General features: G+C 39.3%; 1 long non-coding RNA gene across 1 annotated transcript in view; it reads right to left on the minus strand.

The window, feature by feature from the left end:
- Positions 1–19,217, minus strand: part of LOC121508955 — an 87,584-nt gene that overhangs the window by 4,461 nt on the left and 63,906 nt on the right. The window lies entirely within an intron of this gene.

Genomic DNA, 19,217 nt, shown 5'->3' on the forward strand with positions numbered 1-19,217 from the left:
CATAGTCTACAACCTTTTTAAGCCTTCATAGTATTTTTTGATTAAATTAGAAATACAAAGTGCAAAATATGATTTGATGCTTTGATTATACAGAATAAGCAGAGATGCATCAGACAGAATGCAGTAAAATTCAACACTAAACACTTCACACTTGAGATTACATGCACAGAGAGGGGGATGGGCTAATTAAAATATTTGCATTATTAAAAATACATCAAGCGCTAGAGTGACATCATATTTAACAAGACGAGACATTAATAAATTAGCCACATTTTAATGATTATATAAATCCTTATTTACACAGGGCTTAGAGGAACTATCTTTGGACTGTGGGTTTTCTGAGTTTATCATGAGAATGAAACTATCTGTTGTTCTTTGTAGAGTTACAGAGGTGGAAATATAAATGCTGCACCTTGTAACATGTAGAGTTTCTCAGAGACTGTGATTCTAAGAAGGAACAGAAAGGGAGAAGGTTGTGTTCACATTAAACTGAAGATTTTCCAAAAACTTCTTTTATTGGCGTGAACTCCACAGAGTTTAAAAGTCCACAAAGTGAGCCTACAGAGGACAAAACTCACATCCACTCAGTATCCCATTAAAGTGCTTTACACACTGTGGATCAGGCCCTGTTAATGAGCCCCTCTATAAGTTTCCCCAGCTTCCCACACACAGCGCTTTATGTCTGTTCATCTCTCTTTTATGTCCTTCAGTTTGTGAGAGACACAAATCACTACTCCACACCAGTGCACATTATACAAAAAAGCATACTGTACATGGATGTTGTGTAGTATCGGACATCTATGTCTCAGATTTATACTGAATGGTTGTAATTACAACTAACTCTGCTGCCTTAAAGGGTTTTTATTTTCTTTAATATTGTGTTAGCCCAATCTGAGCCCAGTAAAATTAATTATAGATCTATAAAGTTGCAGAATTATAAGTTATAAATAAAATTTATGGAGGAAGTGGATGATATGACTGTAGTCCTCCTCCTGTTGGATTTATAATTCAGATCATTTAATCTGGTGCACATTGTGGCAAGTAATGTGAAACCTTGAAGAAATAAAGCAACCAAAAAAAAATGTCATAGTGCTTTTACATGTGTAAAAGGTCCCTGAAAATGTCCTGAAAATTTCAGGGGTGAGTTGCATGCATGTGCAAATGCAAATTTTACACTCATTTTACTCTGAATTTTTTGTGCCAGCCTCAAATTTCTGTGTGAAGTCACAGAGAGCCAATGCACAAACACAGCAGGAAATACTCAGTAAAACTCACTGTGTGTAGGTGGTCATGACATTTATGTCCTGCATCCGCAGCACAACCATTGCAATCTTTGTGCACGTAATGATGTCATTATTACATGCAACAAGCTAGAGGTGTTACATTGATACACTAAAATATCGCTATATTTCACAGTGCAATATTGTATCGATATTTTTAAATGGTGTATCAATATTTCATAATTTATTAATTTACTTTGTTCGTGTGGGAGTTTGGGATGTAGTTTCAACCTCCAACCGCTACTTGGCAGCAGGCATTCAGACATTTGACTCTTTCCTCTTCCTGTTTAGACGAGATCATGCCAGCCCTCCAGCCTGGATGAACTTGTTGCTTATGGTGTGTGGACTTAGTTTGCATTCATTGCCTTCAAAACATTAAAGACAGTACAAACTTAGACAAGAGTTAAGTTGTTTGCAAGATATGCCATGCTAGTGAAATACTTAACCAACACTACAAATCTGCAAGCTCATGGCTACTCATTATAGCAGTAGCGTTACAGCTAACGGCTAACAGGAAATAGGCTGGTTGAAGCTGCCGCTGGTCTCTACTCATGCAACCATAATAACACAGTCAATACTTCTTTTTACTTGGAAGGACCTGCACCGTCTAATGTCATCAAGACTTAGAGCTTCTAAAACAGAATAGTGCAGGACTTTATTCCTGATTAGTAGCTTAATTTAGTTGTGTTTTATCTATATTTACTAGCTTAAAATAACAGTCTTGCCAAAACACAGCCCTTAAAAAAATGGCCATCAGTGTGGACTGTATCACTTCTTCCGCTGTTCCCTCCCTCCCTCAGTTAACTTTGAGCTGTGAGACGTGTTAATATGAAACTTTCAGTGGCAGTCTGATGAAATTTTTCTTGAAAATCTCTGGAGTTCATGTGCATATTCCATTTTGTGGTATATATACAGTGCTTAACAAATTTATTAGACCACCTGTCATATTTGTCTCAAAGATCATCCAGCATCATGAAGTGCTTTAATCCGGACTCTTTCATTTTCAGTGAGTTCTACACATTTTACCATTTTTAAACAGGAATGAGGAATTTCAAACTGAATTGACCCAAATTTTAGCTGGCTCACTGGGCTTCTCTGAGAAGTCATAAATTAATCAAACATAACATTCAACCACTAAAACTCATTTTTCTGTTCAGGAATGCAAGTAAATAACTATAATTTGACATATTCATCAAGAAATATTAATGTGCTTTACTATTTTTTTCATTTTTTTTTTGTAAATCAGTAAATTTGAAAATTCATAGATAACAATAATTATTATATTTTAGCATTAAAAAATATCATTTGGGTTAAAGAGCTTCTACATATTGGTGTACTAACCATTGCAGAAACATAAAAAATGATTTTGGTAATTGGTTAGGGTTAGGGTGGTCTAATAAATTTGTTAAGCACTGTATACTCTCCTATAAATAAAAATATAAGAAATGTATGTTAAAATGTGTAAAAAGCATATGATATTGTGTTGAAAGAGCCCTTATTGGCTCAACTCAACCACAGAAAACAAACGAAAGGAGATGTAGCACCAAAATATATCTGATGTATAAGACAGCAAAACAATAAATGGTCTCTAGGCAGTCAAGATGATGTCCCAGTGATAGAGAAATGTAATTTTATATTTAAAGGCAACCATTTTCTTTAAGGTAAACCTTGTACTGTGTCTGTTATCATGTAGTTTGAATGCACCACAAAAGGCTTGCACATAAAGTGAATAATTATTAATAGTAATAAATAGTAAAATAGTCTAAATAATTCATCTGTATGTTCTAACCATGTCTACTTCAAATCAGTCAGTCTTTCATCCATCTCAGGTTTTACTGGGAACCGCCAATCTATTTCAGTGTCACATTTACGACTTTGCCGTATCATTTGTGTGTACTAAAACTGTAATTGCAGGATTTCTGACAGCACTTGAAGGCAGCCTTTAATGGCCTTTATGCTGGTGCTGATTGTAAGCTGTCAATCATACTGGAAATGAGCCGTCACACAAATTTCAAAGATTTTAAAGCAGGGAGTGCTTCAGAAAAGGTAGAGACTTCATTGAGACACACGTTGAGTAAAGACAGAAACAGATACTCGTACATGACTAAGCAGCTCTTTTAATTTTAGAGAAAATATCACCTATATCTTTCAAACATCAAGTTTGAAGTTGCCATCCAGAGATGTATGGCATTTTTATTGCTAATGACAAAAGTCACTTGATATCACCATGCAAATACTTTATTGGAAGTAATGTCTGTGCAGAGCAAGTTGGTGCCATCCGTTATGTTAGATTACACTGTGCTGTTGAAATGTGTGCTTCTGAGGTGCCTTTGCAAAAGGTTGATTACATTGGATATATTTCACCCGCCGCTCTGGGCTATTATGCTTGAGATACCGACTATAGTAAGAACCCTGATGGAGCGATCCTAAATGGTCAACGTCCCTGGTAAAACCATATAAAGTGATTCAATGCAAGCATAAAGAAATGTTAATGATCGTCAAAGACCTTTGTGTTGGATGGCTTTCCTTCCAGTTACTCTCTCTTTCTCGCTTCTGCTGTCCTTTTTATTTCTTCCTCTCTTTCTCTGAGCCATGAAAGTGTGAGCATGTGCAGATTGCACTTTTCTCTGAGAGCAATTTGAGGAAAATAATATCTTTTAGTGGATAAAATTATGCCCCACCCTCCTCAAAAATAACTAAAACCCCCAAAGTAAATTCTAATAACATGCTACTCTAAACTGCTAATATTGACAGTGTGCTGTGCTGCAGAGATGCTCATGTATCTCAGTGGCTGTGCTGTGAAATGTGGCACTCAGACATAGTTTTTGACCTCTATATAGCAGTGTGAAAGGACCTCAACAGCTGTAAACAACACTGCAATCAGTGTCCCATCTGCTCCCATGTCCCACTTGTGTGGATGCCTTTTTGCCATTTCTTTCACCCTCTGCCAAGTGGCTGCCTCAGGACATCTAACCCAGAGAAAAGAGCTCATTTACCCAAGGAGGAAAGAAGCAAACTAGATTTCTGAGTGCATTTGCTGACAGGGAAACTTGGTTGTGGCAGATTTAAACCAAGTTAGACTAATTATGATACGCAAAATAAGCCACTTTTTTAATGGGAGGGAAAAAGATCAGCGATCATGTGAGACTGAAGAGCTATGTCTGGAATTATTCACTCAAACAGCAATGCAACATTCAGAGCAGCGCTGACATGCTGATTTAACCCCTGTTAACCCCTATTCAGGATAATGATGCTTCAGAGGGATTATCTGAAGTGGGTGCTTGAGCTTCATTCACTCCAAAGGTAAGTGGTGCAACTCCCATTTGGTATAGAGCCAGTGCTGCACAATTTGGTAAAAATGTGCCATTGCAATTTCACTTAAAAAAAAAAAAAAAAAAAAAAAGCGTTTCCGTTTTTGAAAATAAAGGTACATCTACAAGGTGGGATAGTGGCAGTGTTGTAAACTTAAAGGCCTTTCTGAATTTATTTTTGTAAGCCTTTCAAAAAGTATATGAAAATGTTATTTGCAGACTTTATGCAATTATGCGATTGCACAGCCTGACATTGAGATTGTGATTTATTGTGCAGCTCTGTATTGAGAACACTCATTGGATCTACATTCACCAAGATATTTAGTTTTTCCAAGTGAGTCAACATACAGTGTATTCAGTACTTTGTTCATTTATCTGGAAACAAGGAAAAAATCATTAGCCCTTTCCAAAATAAAAGTGTCTGGAGAGCCATCAGGACCTGGTTATGAACCTGCACACCTTACAACATTCATGTGCACCATGCTATGTCTGTGTCATGGTTTTACTCTGTGTGTATCATCCTACTCACTACCCCACTAGAAGTATTTCTGAGGTGGAGTGCAGCACAGCTAGAATGCAGCACATACTGATGTAAATACAACAAAAGGGGCTTTCCTAAGTTCTTACAATATGAGAGGTTTCTTAAAATCATTTTTCTGGCCGGAGGTAAGTTTTAGGAGGGAAACATTCCTCAGATCATAACCAGATTTGTCTGGCGTGGAACAATCAGGGAGTTGCAGTAAAGCTGTCCAGCAAATCCAACAAACCTTCACATTTTTTCCACTAGATGAATTTTAGTCTGCAATTGAAACTTTGTCAAATAAACCAGTTCAGCCAGATATGTAAAGTTGTGAGGAGATTGAAACTTCTTAACATGTGATTTAAAAAAAGTTGCTGCAAAATCAGGGTTTCTGAAATCCTGGAGAGACTGAGTATTGTCAAGGATGTAAACATTGACAAAAAAACACTAAAAAAATTCTGAAGCATTGATTGTATCGGTATGCATGTAAGACAAGGGACATTTTTCAGCTTGTACTGACTTCTTTGTTAACATTTTTCTGACATATTTTGTGATCAAAAAGGTAAGATGTATGAGAACACTTTTTTCAAGGTGTTTTTTAATATTCCTTTTTTGGGAATATAACTATTTTTTCTCTTACCAGTAATTTACAGTTTTCCAGGGAGCGCACGGGGTAAAATCAAGATGTCTGTTGGTTCTATAGAATTTCTAATATGAATTGCTCAGAAGCATTTTTTAAGGCACAATAAAATGACATCAATAATGAGTAACTGTACATTAGCCTAACACCTATCATTTTAGGATGATAAATCTGCAGAATGTCTCAGCTTTGTTTCTTGTGACAATGGCCATGTTTCTGTAACATCAAGCTCAGTGTGTGGGGCTCAGAAGTTATTATGTAATATTTTTATAGTCAAGGTGCTGGAACTCATACAAAACCAGAGAATCTGACAACTGTTACTTCACTGCTTCCTCAATCAGGTGTTTATAATGTAACATGAACCATGCTAATTTACCTTCAAGTTCCTTCATGCTACTGTACCATCATTGCAGTTTAGCACCAACTTTTCCAGTTGATAAGTGGGCTGATAAATTTGTCAGTATCCAAAAAGAGATTAAAAAATAAAACAAACTGAAGTAGTGTCTTGCAACCCCCTCATGGGGTCCTGACCCCCACATTGAGAACCGCTGCTTTACAGTACATCTGTTTTGTTAGATCTAGGACTTTTTTAATATGCATGTGTGAAGTATTCTATGACCACTGAAAATGTGATTTCAATTAAAAAATAAAAATATTTATGTTTTTTATTTATCGTAAATTACCTCTTGCAAGCAGTACCTCCAGGGTCCACCAGGGGGTTGTGACCTAAACTTCTAGAGTCACTGCACTAGAGCATAATAAAGATTAGTTAGGACTGATTGATGGATAGATGAATAGCTGGTATCCATGGGTTCTTATTGAAATCCTTCTGATTGATGTATTGACTGAATGCTAACCATAGGCAGCCAATTAAACAATGTCCAGGTTAAAATGAATAATGGACGTCTTATTCTTGGTTAACCGTCTCAGGTAATGCAGCCTGGCCATGCTGTGTGGTTTATGTAGTTAATATTTATAATTATGAAGATGATCAAGAATACATGCTGCCCTTGTCAGCTTCACGCAGAGAGGTCACTGTGCCTTAATCACACCACGTTTCTCTTTTCTCCAAATAATTGCCTTATGTTTCTATAATGAAAGTAGAACATCTTTACAAGCTCTCCTTTCAGGGGTGGGCTGAGGCTAACTTTGTATTCTGTATGCATAATCCATGTATAAATATGCCTCACACCAGAGCCCTGTGTTATGTGATTTGAGTGGGGGTCAGAGCCACTTGTATTCCTGTGGGTGGGATTGTGGAATTGCAGGAGATTTGATTGGAGCATTATCCCTACATGAGGGCCCTCCAGAACTCCTATCTGTTGTTCCCCCTACTCATTTACTTTATCAGTGCTCCGCTGTAATATACATAATTCAGACAACCAGGGAATGTCTTTGGGCTCCGAACCACCTGCTGGCTTTTATTAGCTAATTAATGGTGATTTATCAGAGCTGCTAATTTGAGTGGGGCCGCTTGCCTTCAGGAGTCTCAGCACACCGCATGAATTCTGATGGTAATTATGCTTATTTGATGGGCAGTTTGCTAAAACAAAAAGTTCTGTCTTTTCTGCCCCACAGGGATGGAATTTCTGTTCTTACCAAAGACGACCTTGTGTGATTTTTTTCCCTCTGTCTCATTAAGGTCTCACACACTGTTCGTTTTAATACTTAAATTCAAAACAGCTTTTTTACCTTCTTACCTGTAGATGTGTGTCCTTGGGAAGGTCTTATGTGATGTCCTTATGTTTCAAGTATATTTACTGTTCAAGGACGACATAATCACTAAGGTTTGAGGCTGGGTATTCACACAGCCTTCAGGGAGAATATTAGTATCACCATGCTGAATTTACAGTACTCCTGTGTTGCAAACATACAAATATATTTAGGATACAAGTCAAGTTTTAAGATTTACTCTCTTGTGCCTGTTTACAGCAAGAAGTTCTCAATATTTGAGGCAAAAATAAACCCCTGTCCCAAAGATTAAAGGTATATGGAGGAAGGGAGTGGATACAATTATTCCAAATTAGTTGAAAATTAAGATCTAATTGGGGGATATTTTTTAAAATTGGCCCTATTTTCTTTCTTCTTGAGGGTGACAGGGGATTGGCACCAAGAAAAGAATAACTACAAAGGCAATGACACATGAACAGAGATTCAACACTATTTGGTAACTGGCTGTCAAGAAGGTTAATGCCAACAATATAAAGTAAAAAATAAATAAATAGATACATAAGGAAAATAAATTATCAAAAGTCTTGAGACCCACTGTAACACTGGATTACAAAAACCTAGACAATGTGGTGTAAAATATATTTTATCCAGCACTGGCTGTCCTAGGTATCAGTACAGTGTGTACTGGAACCTTTAGGTTTTAGATGCATGTCTTACTATGCAGACGACACCATTAAAAATTAACATACTGTATTTTCAACAAAGTACATTTACCACAAAATACAAAACTTTTGCAATTACATGCAATGATTGTTGGTTTTAGACATATTCTAAATGTGAGTATAAATGCAAGACAGAATTCAAAAACATCATCTATCCATCCTTCCATTATCTGTACTGCAAACTGCTGATTAATGAAGCTGCAGCTAGAGTCAATCCCAGCTGTCAAGAAGCTCAACACTCTGGTTCTGGAGGTGAAATCCCATTCATCTGAGCTGACAGCTGATTGGATTATTAGCTATATTATCTGAAATATTCAAGTCAGACTTGTCTCAAGTGGAGGAGCTCCACTATCTTGGGGTCTTGTTCACCAGTGAAGGTGGAATGAACCGTGAGATTAACAGGCGGATTGGTGCAGCATTGGCTGGACCACTGTGGTGAAGAAGGAGCTCAACTGGAAAGCAAAGCTCTTAATTTACCAGTTGATCTCCATTCAGTTCTCACCTATGGTCATAGACTATGGGTATTGACCGAAAGCATGAGATCGTGAGTTCAAATGAGATTCCTCAGGAGGGTGGCTGGGCTCAGCCTTTGAGACAGGGTGACGAGCTGGGACATCCGGACGGAGCTTGAAGTGGAGCCGCTGCTCTCTTGCATCCAGAGGAGCCAGTTGAGGTGGTTTGGGCATCTCATTAGAATGCCTCCGGGTCTTTTGGGCGCATCCAACTGGGAGGAAACCCTGGAAGGACCCTGGACTCGCTGGAGGGATTTAATGTCTCATCTGGCCTGGGAACGCCTTGGAATTGGCTAGGAAGACCCAGACAATGTTGCTGGAGAGAAATGTCTTGGTTGACTTGCCTTGCCTGCGGCTGCTGTGACCCCGCCCCGGGGAAGTGGAAGAAGATGGATGGATGGACTCACCAGGTGCTACCTGAGTGTAAAACAATGGTATATGCTCCTGTACAAGGCACACGTTTGTAAGATATTAACCCCTGTTTAAGTGAAACATAGTTTATTTGTGATTTCTGCCGAGAATCCGCCCACAATCTGAGAGCATGACAGAGACATGTCTGATTGGTGGAGTCTTCGGTAATCACTGAAATGTCCCCGCGAACATTGACCATCAGCTGGTGATAACGTCCATTCATGTCACTTTAAATTTTGTTTAAATGTAAAAAATCTACAATAAAGATGAGTGCTGATAAAAGGTACCAATATAGTCTTAAGGCTAGAAAAACGGTACTGAACAACAACCAAAATGAATCGCATTGGATTATGGGATATGTAGTTCCTTCAACATTGTAGAGGAATATGTCCACTATCTTGGACTTTTGCTTTTCTCTCCATTTTCAAACCCTGTTTTTTTTTGGGCAGAATTGAATGTTTTATTGTCACGAGTATACAGGTAGCTGGTTTGCTACATTCAAAGCATTGTAATATGGATTTTACAAAATGTTTATGGGGTATTTACATTTTGATTCTTAAATAAGAGCCATTGAAAACGTGGGCAGGTACCATTAAGCTCTATTGAGAGTTGGGATACATCCTGGACTGGTTGACATCACAGGGCTGACTTATTAAGACAGAAAAACTAACATTTACTCAAACTCACACCTACAGGCAATTTAGAGTTACTAGTTTACCTAATAAGATGGCCCTAGATCATCCGGAGACAGCTTGTGTATACACAGGGAGAACATGCCAACTCTACACAGACAGACCCCATCTGACAGGGATTGAAACCAGGAACCTTCTTGCTGATGTGGCAACAGTACTAACCACTACACCACCGTGCAGCCTCAGTGAGAACATAAACATCACTATTAAACAACCACATAACACAGGTTATAGTTTTTAGTTTGTAAAGTCATCCTGGGAGCTGGGATATTGTCTGTATAGGGAAACTGAAAAAACATACTCTAGGCCTGACTGTTCAAAGGTAATCCAACAGGTGTAAAGCTAACAGGTAGGATTAAATCTTGAAATTAGGTTGTTTAAAAGACAAAATGATTATAGGATCAGGTAATCCAATCCTGGTTTTAATCCGGATAAAACCTCTAGTTTTTGTTCAAAACTACTGATTGGGATTAAGATTACTTTAACCCAACAGTACAGATCCAACTATTCCCAGGAGAAGGCTGGATTAAGACGGGATTGCTGGAGAAAATCTGACAAAACCAATTTAATGCCTGGAACAAAAAAAAAAGGCTGTTGTTATTTCAGAACATTTTTTAAAATGTATTTTGAACCAGAATGCTTTGTTATTTCAATGACAATGTAGGGAAAATACATGATAGGATTAAAAAAGTAAAAGATTATGTGTTGAATAAATATTTCACAAAACAGTATTAATATCAAAAAATGAGTAATATGTTTAAAACAGTTGTGAGGATTTTACTTTGTGCTGACTGTGGACAAACACTGGTAATCCAGACTTGGTGATCCTTCATCATTTGTACCTGGATCAGGTGGATCCTATCCAGCTTTTCTTAGAACAGCTGGGATCAAAGTGAGCCATGTTATGTGATCCAAAGGTAAGAAAGTATAAAACAAAACCCAGAACAATTTGATCCAGATTGAACCTTTCAAACAAGAAGGCTCTGGAAACAGAAAATCTTAAAAACTCAATAGCAATACTTTAAAACTGTTCTGTGATATTTGTGATACTGTAGACTGGTTGCCTATTGGCTTTCCTAGAGCTATGGCTTGTATGGTTGAAACTCACACTCTACAGAACAAGATCAGATCTGTTTTAAGTCTAATGAAAAAAATAGAACATTAAATGCAGATTTTTACTTTCAATTTATCTTCAAACCCTGACTACACTTAAATCTTTGTCTCTCATGAGCTATTTTTTCAAGAGAATGCTTCATTCCACCTTCTACGGTTCAAAACATTTGACAAGACCTGTCATACCAACAAAGATCCTGTATCGAATCAGATGGCCCATTGATGTTTTCTGCCCTCTGCATGCATATCCTTGGGGAAATACTGTAGACTCTCTCGCTCTCTGCCACAGCAGGTTAAATCCCAAAAGGCACACGGAAATATGCGAGTATGAAACGTTACGTCAAGTCATTTGGCATGTCAGAAATTAAAATGTGAGAGAAGAGAGGAAAAAAACTGGGGTTAAGACATGTCTGCCAGCAAACACCTTTCTTCTTGATCTTTTTATCCCAATTCAAATAAAATTCAAAACAGCAGATAAATGGTAATATCACAAGCAAGCAACGGTGCCTCCAGCAACACGCTCCATTAAAAGAGTTTGCAGAGCAAGGTGCTGCAGCTCTCTGTGCAAAAAAAACGGAAGTGTTTGCTCAGTGGGAATTGAACAAGAATCCTGTAAACGCACTTTTAATGCTGAAAATCTCACAACAACCTCTGAACACATGTTAACTATTATGTGTCTGCCACAGAGTCAAGAGTATGATTTGTAAATTCGGGTGTTGTGCCTCCTACAATTATAAACTGAGAGCAGAGGTGGATGTTCAGCATAAACACTGAATAACTCCCTGTTGATCATATTCATTTGACACAGCTTGGAGAGTCAATGGAGATACCATTCAGTATCTCCACATCAAAGCTTGGATATGTCTGTGTAATTCCAGCACTGACCCAGAGAGGTCACAGCTTGTGTTTGTGTGCCGTCACTGTTTGTGTGTACACAATGGAGCTGTGGTAGAGACAGGCCACCTCACTCCCTCTGGGGACAGAACCTTCGGTATAAAAATACACTATTCACATGGACCTCAGCGATTGTACCACAAGGAGAAAAGGACCAATCCTTTCCTTTTTTAACAACACACATGGAGACATACACACACTCAAAATTCCAGCTTGGTTTGATGGGAGGGAAATGGAAATAAGCGCCTCTGTGCCCATGAATGCTATCATTTCATTCCTCCACTCCGAATGCTCCGGGGATCTCTGAGAAGGAGTAGGAGCAATAAGTTCACTTTGCTGAATTAATGCTGTAATTCTTTATCAGGAGAGCCTTGGCATTACCTTGAACCGGGCTGCTTTTATGCAAAATGGTTTCAAGCCTCGTTTTTTTGAAATGATGGTCCTAATTTGTTGGCTCACTTTAAATTATTAATCTCTTTTATATTCAAGTAGTTATTACATGTCATAAGTATGTATCTATGGGCTGAGATTTAATAGCATCTGCTGGACCTTAGGAAATGAGTCAGTGTAGGAATGCTATTAAATATTGATAATTAACTAAATATTTGCCTTGGCATCTGCTTTGAGCCAGCGTGCTAATTGGCATGGGAACAGCTGCAGTGGTCAGTGAAGACACACAATGAGGTGTTCACACAGACACTCATCTAGGAATATGATTCAATTAGAAAAGAAAGATGTGACTGTGACATACAGGAGATTATACTTACGGCTGCTAATACTTACACAGTGTTTCATTGTGGAATCAATAAAGTCATAAAAAGAATATTTAACCCTTCTTTAACCAAAGGTACAGTTTCACTGAAGGTCTCTCTCCAGAAGTTGATCAAATAAGCCAGGTTGACTATCAAATCTCAGTGTTCTTTTGATGCCAGCTAAAACATAAGAGTATTCATCTAAAGACAGATCCTGTACCCTCTAGCCCTAAACAACTGCATGCCTGTAGTACTATCCTCTCACTTGATGAAGGCTATAGAGAGGCTGGCCTTAGCACATGTGTGACCAGCTGCAAGACCCCCTGCAGTTTGTGTACCAGGCTCATCTGGATGTGGATGACACAGTCATATATCTGCTGCAGAGAGGATCATGTTCTAAGACTTCTCAAGTACCTTGAAAAACCATCTGACCTACGCTGCTGAATGAGAAGCTAGAGGACATACTGGTGCCCCCCCCAGGTCTCAGTTATCATAGATATACTGATAGGCAGACACAGTTTGTTTGGCTGCAGAGCCGTGTGCCTGACCATCTGGTGTGTAACATCGGGGCACCTCAGGGAACTTTTCTTTCCACTTTCCTCTTCCCTACCTATACATCAGACTTCAGGTACAGCTAAGACACATCATCCTCAAAACTACTCTGATGACACAGTCATTGTGGAGTGAACTGAAGGTGGACAGAGGGGGAGTATTAGAGTCTGGTGTAGCATTTTGTGAGGACTTGTGGGAAAAGTCCCCTGTAGCTGAACGCTGGGAGGACAGAGGAGCTTGTGGTGGACCTTAGGAAAAAACAAGACCTCTGCTTTGTCGGTGTAACTTTTGTGCTCCTTTTACAAGGTTACTCTTCCACTTCTGGGAGGTCTTAGTACACGACAAAGCTGAGACGACTTAAAGACCACTAAACCAGCTGACATATCAAACAACAAGCATGATCAGTATCCCATCAGTGACGGAGAGCTGTAATTCAAAAATGCATCTGAACACAGATTTGAAAACAATACATGCTTTGCTATTTCAAGAAGAAAAGTGTTGAAAATTACCAAAGCTTTGAAAAGACTACGTCTTCTTCAAAAGTCAGGTGCTTCAGCGGGGATTACTGTCTAAACTGAACAGGTACACTGGCAACGTTTCCACTCTCCATTCTCAAAACTCCAAATCTTGCATGGTCAAACGTGACTTTAGACTGAACACGCTGAATGGGGTTTTCTGTTTGCTACCTGCTACATCCATCGTTGTAGCAGTTTCAGTCTAGCACCCTTCCTTGTCAATATGACTCGTATGTATGTTTAATACAAACACTTGTGTTGTTGTCGCATATCAAGAAGTCTGTTCTCCATTTCTGACATCCACACAACTTAATGCTTCACTTTTATTCTTTCTCTTCCTTGGTCCTCCTTGCCTCTCCAAGGGTCTGCTTTAGTGCCTCTCCTGTATTTTATTGTATATGCTGCCATTCAGTGCCCTTATAAGGAAGCATGGCAAACATATTCACTGTTTTGCAGATGACAAAAAAATACATCTCCAACTCAAAAGCCAAAGCCCTCAGTCTATATGACCTTCACTCCACTGCTTTCATGAAATCAAAGACTGACTGGCACAAAATGTCCTACTTTAACATGAACAGAAAACTGGGCAGTCTTGTTTGGCTGTACTGAGTCCACCATTTTATTGCAGAAAGACCGTGGTCCCTTGTCATCCTCACTAAAAACCATTTTCAAAAAGCTTGGTGTAATTTTTTATGCTGTGCTTAAATCTGATAAACAAATAGCTCTGTAGTGGGAGGTTGTTTTAATCAACTGCACGCCTAAGCAAATGTGAAACTGTTTGAAACTTTTACCAACACAGTCATCAATAGTCATCCACGTCTTTACTCACACCTTGACCTCTGTGATTCCCTCTATACGGGGGTCAGTCAGTCCTCACTGTAACTGCAATATGTGCAGAATGCTGCAAGATTTTTAACAGGTACACGTATTCACCTCCCTTCACTGGCTCCCTATTGATTTTAGAATACATTTTAAAATTGTATTCTTGTTTTTAAATCACTCCAACATTTAGCTCCCTCCTGTTTTGAAAACTTTATAATCTCTGATAACCCAGCACTATTTCTCAGGTCCTCTCCATGCAGGCCCTCATTTGTGGAACCATCTACCTCCCCACATTAGAGGTGCAGGCACTCCACATTTATTCAAGGATCTGCTTAAAACCTACCTTTATTCCTTGGTTTTTGACACTACTAAAAAATGTCTCTAAATTTAACCAAATTCTATTTTTCTGTATATGTATACTCTTTTCATTGCTTCTATGTTTGTCTATTGTATTTTTCTGTTGTTTTTTATTTTGTCACTAGGCATGTTGAAGGCTGTTTTAAATGTGCTATACAAATAAACTTTACTTACTCATGCTTACTGTAGTTACTATAGCGGTGTTTGCTGTGCTTCCACCTTCAGTCAGCTTGCCACCTGATTGACTATTGCTCTGTCCAGCTCAAACCAGCCTCCATCCTTACCCCACACAACAGGATTTCTAATTGTAAATATTGAACATGTTTTATATTTACCATCTTGACTCAGAGTGGCTCTGATGGTCTTCCAAGTAGATCGGGATCAAATCAGATCAGAGGGCAAGATCCCTCTTACCAGGAAAATCTGTCAAGGTGATCTTTAGAGCCATCCCATAATCAGGCATTAGCTGACTTTGATAAGAGGGGGGGAAATCAGGCTGAAAATCATCACAATTAACTTTGTGTGTGCCAGTCTTAAGTGGATCTATTGAATTTAAAACCTATTTTATATAAGTTAACTTAAATTTGATATCTTATATAAGAGTTTTGCTGTTTGGAATGTTTATTGCTCTCCAAGTAAAAAATGACAGCATTTTCCTTGGTGATATTGCAAGAAATTGCATGTTTATGTTGTGTGAAGAACCAAGAACATGCCAGAAGAGACAAGGCAGTCCATGTAAATGTCATACAAAGGGACCTCTACGCAACAGAGAAACGTCAGTGTCAGCGCTATACATCCATCCATCCATCCATCCATCAGACATACCACTGAACCATCTGCCAGCCTCCCCCATCCCAGCCTGAATCCCCACAGCCACCAGCCAGAAGGGAGGCTCTCTCCTGGGGCTTGATGTGCTAATGTGAACCTTTGTGGTGCTGAGCTAAGTGGATAGCTAGGTGAACTGTCTTTAGTTTAGCTGTGGCTTACTGCTAAAAAAAAATCACAAAGGAAAACTCAGATAACCCTGATTTTATATAACCAAATAACCTCTCAATAAAGAAGTCCATGATGCATCATTAAAGCCATGTATCAGGCTAATAGACTCTCAGATATCTATTGACTGTCTTCTGGAAAATCTTTTGTTTTATCCCTTAAAACCAAACTGAAACACAGCAACAGTGCTCTGCATGGAGTCGTCTGCAAAATTCAATTAGACATAATGTTGCACTGCAATCTATTCATTTGAGGCACCCAGTGAGGCAGCCAGTGGGAGTGTATTGATTGGAGTGTGTCATGTGTGGAAGCGGGAAAGGGGTGGCCACGCTTTTTTGCTTAATGGACTGAAATAAAAGAGGCGGGAATGGGCTTTAATTAGAGAACAGTGGCAGGGGCATCTAGCTTCCCCTCCCCATTAGTTACCTCCTCCCCTGTACAACACACCCCTCCAACCATGCGTGCATTCAAACACGTTGATGCCCACAAACACACTACCTATGAATTCACACGTATAACAACAAACATACAGCCTCTCACCCATGCACACACACTCTTAACACACACACACTGAGAAACACAGTAGGAGGGCAGAGGAGAATGGAGAGGGATGACGGAGGGGAGGATGGAAAAAAAAAGAAGGAGTGCTGGGCTCCCGGGGTCTCAGCTGCTGCTAGGGTGCTGCCTGCTCCTTGCAATGAGTTGCAACTGTCAGTTTATTTTATCTCCGGCTTTTCATCATCGCACAGAGCCCAGTCGGAGGAAGCCACCTGAGAGTCTTAGGAATTTGTTGGCTACAAGTCATTAGCAAAGACTGCTGAGATGCGCCGGGGCCAGAGATGTGCACAGGGTACTGCTGCAGACAAGTGTGTCCCTTTAACCCATGATGGGCTGATTGGCACGGCAGCTCGGCTTTGATGGCGGGATAATTACATGCAGCCTGGATGACGCCGGGCAGGTCGTAGACGCTTAGCAGAGCAGGTAAAGAAACAAGGGAGTGATGTGAATGAAGGCATGTGGAGCACATTAAAAAGTGAAGGCAAGTCGTTCTCTTTCCTTTGCTGTTTGAATCTATTATGAGTAAAGAATTTCTGCAGATTCATCTCTAACAGAACATCAATTTCACTCATCTGCACACCCACAGTGAGATGGACATGACTAAAACAGACAAGGAGGTAAGTAGTTAAAGGAGGTTATTAGCCCTGTTGGAGAGGTTACTCCAGAAGCGTAAAAGTGAATGGATTGCATCAAACCTGTGACCTCAGCTGGTTCATCAAGGCAACGTGCATTTGATACATTTTCTTACTTACAGTACTGTACATTCTTGTTAAAGCCTTTTTCACATATCATAAGGACAATTTCTAATCTCTAGGGGTAAGAGCATTGCTGTCCAGCCATCTTGACTGTGATCATCTGGTGGCAGGAAATGCAGCCCTGCTTCGCCTAGAGCAAAGCACTGATTTGATTGACACATAAAAGGTGAAGCAAGGCAAAACAAGGGAACCAATCAAGAACAGCAGGAAAAAATCTGAGTGAGAATTGCCAAATTAATGAAGCATGCTCAGGCACAGATAAAGCTCCTTGCAATGCAACCCAAATGGGGTTACAATCATATTTGTCCTAAAGGTTTTGCCAAATTTCTTTGTCCAAAAGGTATTACCATTCAATGATCCTGTAGATGGTTGTATGGTAGCTTACAGCAGTAGTTCCCAACCCTCTTTCTTTGGGGCCCCACATAATTGTGTGTCACAAAAAATTGAGCCACCACTGGACCCCAGAAAAAAATACTCATTCATTGCTGTGAAAAATGTCAATATATTTGAAAGATGACAATATCCCAGCAGAAAAGGCCTTATAACCCTTATTCCTAAAGATAATTGTGGGAACTATCCAACTAATGTGTTACTCATGTTTCAGTTGACTAAAGGCCGGCTCAGACCACATGATTATTTTGGGTCGTTCACAACGGCACAATGTCAGACTCTTGTCTTGCCTCGGCCGATAGCCTGGCCAGTGATGGCAATCCTTTGTCGTGTTTTTATTTATTCAACCTTTATTTAAGCAGGTTAGTCCCATTGAGATCAAAGATCTTTTTTTCTTTTTTTGTATGATTCTAGTGGTCTTTCGCTCTTAAAAGAGGAAAAAGCACAAACAAGAAACAATTAAGGGCTTGTCTCATTGTATCAAGAGGATGAAAATATGGACTGGCTCTCCTTCCGGGAGAATCTGAAGTATGAATGTGATGAAAAGTCAAGAAAATCAGTGTTTGTTTTTCGCATAAATCAGTGGAGGGAGAAAAAGTGGGGACGTGTTTAATGGCACTCTGGTAAATGATGATAAGAAGATAAAAGCAAATGCTCTACTATTGGTAGGCGTCAGGATTCACGCTGACGTTGGGTCAGGGTGTCAAAGTAGACGACAATGCAAGAAAAATTCTGACGTGCTAGTGTAGTTGAATTGTGGTCGCAAGGCGTCTTGGACCCATCATTAATTATGTCACACCACAACATCATTTGTCTTTCCCAACGCGCAGAATCAGGCCCCTGGTTTAACGATGAGCTGCAACACTGCAATCAGGCCAAAATCTGTCTGAATCTGTGTACTGTGAGCCAGCATTGTTGTACATCTGTGCAAATAAAAGTCTGACAATCTCAGAGCAGACAAAGCCTCATGCCTCCCCTGATATTTTTGGTACCCCCAGGGGGACCTTGACCCAAGGTTAGCATTCACTGACTTATAGGATCATTTCAAAGTTACCATTAAACTAAGATTAATAACAAAGGACTTTATTTATTTCAGCCTATGGCATTAGCTTGCTGTCTTTTTGGACAGACATCCAAACGAGATGGTAGTAGTCATACCAGACGTGTTTTGACTCATGATCTTCTTCCGCGTTGTCAACGCTGAAAGAGACCACGAGTTGAAACACGTCCGTTGTGCCAGAATAAAAGGACATTTTTTGAGTGCTGACTTCTCAGTTTTAGTAAGTCGTTTTTTTGTTGTGCACCTTAAGAAGGTTAGTGTTGGAGTGTGCTCCTTTTATTGCTTTCTTTTTTCAATATGTGATGGACCATTAATCATTTTCAAACAAAAATTTCCCACTGCAAGACAGAAAAGACTGTGATTTTAAGTTTTCACCGGAAGGAATATTAAAACACACAAAACTAGAATAGTGATAAACAAAACAAATTTCATCTTGCCTTGTAGGAGACCCATCTATGCCCTACTGCTGCTGTGTGAATGAGGGAGGGAGATCCCTGTTAATATCTTCATAAAAAATGTTGTGCTGCGTACTGAGCCATGTAAACATTTCAGATTGTTATAAGTGATTCACCATCAAATTTGGCCAATGTAGCCAAAAAAAAAAAAAGCTGGGACAGAGTTGCTAAAAACAAAAACACAAAAAAACACATTTGTCTTCATAAAAGTCAGCATTAATTTTCCATTTTTTAACTGAGAA

Source organism: Cheilinus undulatus, linkage group 4, assembly GCF_018320785.1.
Source record: "Cheilinus undulatus linkage group 4, ASM1832078v1, whole genome shotgun sequence".
Lineage (NCBI taxonomy): Eukaryota > Metazoa > Chordata > Actinopteri > Labriformes > Labridae > Cheilinus > Cheilinus undulatus.